This window comes from Euprymna scolopes, chromosome 23 (assembly GCF_053919585.1).
Source record: "Euprymna scolopes isolate OS-2025 chromosome 23, ASM5391958v1, whole genome shotgun sequence".
In the NCBI taxonomy this organism is placed as follows: Eukaryota; Metazoa; Mollusca; class Cephalopoda; order Sepiida; family Sepiolidae; genus Euprymna; species Euprymna scolopes.
The window spans coordinates 112,530,694-112,534,557 of NC_136504.1; positions in this window are offsets into that span (position 1 = coordinate 112,530,694).

The window sequence follows — 3,864 nt, forward strand, 5'->3', positions numbered from 1 at the left end:
ATTGCCGGACATCATCTAGAGACCGAAATGAAATACCCACAAGTTTAAATATTTGATAAAATTGATTAAATACATGCCTGCAAGATAAGCTGTTTTTTTTTTTGGGTCGCTCGCTTGTTTGCGAGTTTCTTCTGCTGTTTCGATAGCAATTATTATCTTATAGCGACTTGGCTACTTCGTTGACGTTCAGAAATAAACATATTGGCGACTGGAAATAGATCAGCGACACCTGGAAAGACATGAGATATTTAGAAAGACCAAATGAACTCGTCATGCCAGTAACCCAGATTTCATAAAAACAAAAATATGCTACGCACAAAAATGCAAGAAAATGTCCTCCATTTCATCTGAAAGAGAGATAGGATGATGGATCACGCTTGAATAATTGAAAAACGACACAAACTGAACTGCTTTACTGTTGTTTTCATGGCAAGTGCTCGTCTGAGCTCGAATGGTGCCCCCTCGCCAAACTTTCACGGGAAACACACGTCTTACTGAAAACACTATCAATAATTTCCCCCAATGTTTATCTGTACCCAGACCTAAACCTAGATTCCATGAACAAAGTTTCTTTCTTAGAACTGCACGCCTGTGGAACTGTCTTTCGTTTGCTTGCTTTCCAGGTGATTACAATATGGTTGTCTTCAAGTCCAACGTAAACAAGTTCTTAGTGGGCCGTTCTACTTCTGTTAACAAATTTACCGAATTTTCATTACTAACGATTACTATATTATCCAATTTACTACTGTACACTCTTTAACTCTCATCCACGAGTGGTCTCTGTGCATTGACAAGTGGTGATGCCCATGTAAAAAGAAAAAAACTAAAATAAAAAAGCGGATAATGAGTAAAATGCATCTGTGGATTAAAATATAATCTCCGAAAAGTAATAAACATTTTTTTGGAATAAAGTGGGTTGCACTTCTCATCTAATGACCTACACGCAGCCCTCTGCTATAACAGACAAGACGTCGTTTCGGCCAACTATTCCTCTGGCCGTCATCAGATGGTAACCGCGACCGGTTCCGAATCTCCTAATTGCATCCACTGCAATTACTACCTTCCGTAGTTGTTGTCTCATCACGTTTTTGGGCAAGTAAGCCTCTGGTCGGCTTTGGGTAGGATTGAAACCGCTATCTTCAGAAAATTATCACCTGGAACCGTAGATAATCAACGTCTCTTTCAACTGCGACACGGGCATCGAAGTGCGATCAAGGTATAAATCTTTGGTCTTATAAATTCATGTTTTTATTCATTACCTGATCTTGATCGTACCGAATTGTATATATATATGGAAGGCCAGAGGAATAGTTGGCCGAAACGTCGTGAAACAAGAACTAAGAAAGATGAGAATAATAGTTCGCAATAAATAAAATTAATGAATAATACTCATCTCAATAATGAATTTCAATTAAAATTATATATATTTATGTATGTGTATATATATTTGTTTAAAAAAATTTGCCTAACAAACTCCTCTGTCAGTTTTTGGTCTAAAGGCATGAGGCTTAATATATAGGGTATTCGAACCCACGTGAAATTTTATATTTGGGATATAACCGGGGAAAGCGGTGCAAAGAAATTAAAATAAAAAAAAATTAAATTAGCCAAGTGAAGGTCGAACAATGGCATTACGAATATGTATGCGTAATGTAATAGCCATTGGTTCATATTTTAACTTTTAGCCTTGCAGCAAAAATGTCTTTATAGCTCAGACATTAACATCAAAGGACAAAGTACATCGTAAGGTTAATGTTTTGGCTTCGACTCCCGGTGGTGGCGCATGTGTCATTGTTTTAAAAACTTTTCAAATCATTACTTTTATATTTTGGGCCCAATATAATATAATAATAAATACGAATTCTGCATTCATTAAAATTTCATATTCAGTTGTATTTTTACGGTCGGGCAATGCCGGGCGTCCCGCCTGCTAGTATATATATATATATATATATATATATATATATATATATATATATATATATATATATATATATATATATATTAACATATCAGCCCGGTGTTGCCCGGGTGTTTCGAAGTGTATGTTGAGCCAAAAAAAGAAAAGTTGTGAATTTTTTAAAACTTTGACCCCTATTATAACCCATTACAATTATTGTTTTGGGCTTAAATCAAGTTATTAACTTCGATTCATATCCAAGGAATCTATATCTAAAATTTCAAGTGTTTAAACCTAAAATTAGCGGAGGAATTTTCTAAAGTTCTCAAAGGGAAAATCGTTGAACTTTGACGTCTTAACTGCCAAATTTCTGGCCGAAAATGGATTACAAAGATTTTCTAAAATCTCAGTGCCCTGTATATAAAATTTCGAGTTTGTAGACTTAAAATTGATAGAGTTATTGCGTAGGGAAATGTACACAAACAGACATACAGACACACAGACAGATAGACAGACAGACACTTTATATATATATATATATATATATATATATATATATATATATATATATATATATATATATATAGAAAGGACTTGGCTTGCCTTGATAGTGTTCAAAATAGACTTCGTAGCCTCGTAGGAGATGTCCTTTTCTCTTCCTTGCAACCTTTATCTCACAGTTGCGAGTTTGTCTCTGATGTATCGTTATTTTCATGGAAAGTGTTCGAATGAGCTTCAATCTATGGTCCCCCCTCGCCAAACTTTCACAAGAAACACTCGTCTAGCTGTAAACACTATCAATAATTCCCCCCACTCTTTATCTGTGCCTAAACCTAAACGTAGATTCCATGAACAAAGCTTTTTTCTTAGAACTGTAAGCCTGTGGAATTGTCTTCCGTTTTCCTGCTTTCCGGCTGACTACAATATGGTTGTGTTCAAGTCTAACGTAAATAAGTTCTTGATGAGCCGTTCCATATAAGTTATCAACTTTACCAAATTTTCATTACTAATGATTACTATGTTGTCCAATTTCTACTGTACACTCTTTAACCCTTATCCTTGAGTCGCCTCTTGGCCTTGATAATGTGGTGATGCCTATGTAAAATATATATATATATGTGTGTGTGTGTGTGTGTGTGTCTTCATTATATATATATGTGTGTGTGTGTGTATGGGGTTGTATGTACTTGCGTATACGTACAGAGTATTTCTAAGTTTCTATAAGGAACAAAAATATCATACATTTTTATTATTTTGAAGTTCCTATATACTTTGCCCCTTAATACAGACAATAATGCATAAAAGATGAATGGTAAAAGAAGGATAAAAAGAAAGACAAAATGTAAAAAAAAAAGGAAATATTTATGAAAAAAAAACTATTTTGTTTTAATGGAAATCGTATTGATTTAACTGTAGATAATATGAAAAGCTTGTGTTTGTTCTAGACTTCCATCAAACTTAGAGAATTGGAGAAAAATAACATTGAACAAAGTAATATTAATTGCGTATCCGTATTATAGTATCTTCCTAAAATATACGTACATATGTGTACAGACATGCACACACACATACACACATATATATATACATACATACATACGTACATAATATGTGTATGTGTATAAATCTATTTCCACACACACACATATATATAGGCATTGAATTATAAATATACCGTAATATGTATGTATTTAGATGCAAACCTGTATATATTTATTCTTGTAGATGTCTACATACATATATAATGATGTGTCTTGATATACACAAATATAGAATTATGTGTCTTGATAAGTATGTATCTGTGTGCAAATATTTGTGCTAATATATAAATATATAAGCATATGTACAGTATACATATATGCATATGCGTATGTATATATGTGTGTGTGCAGGCATGTATCTATGTATAAGTACTTATGTGTTAATATATATAGATAGATAGATGCATGTATATATACAAGCTT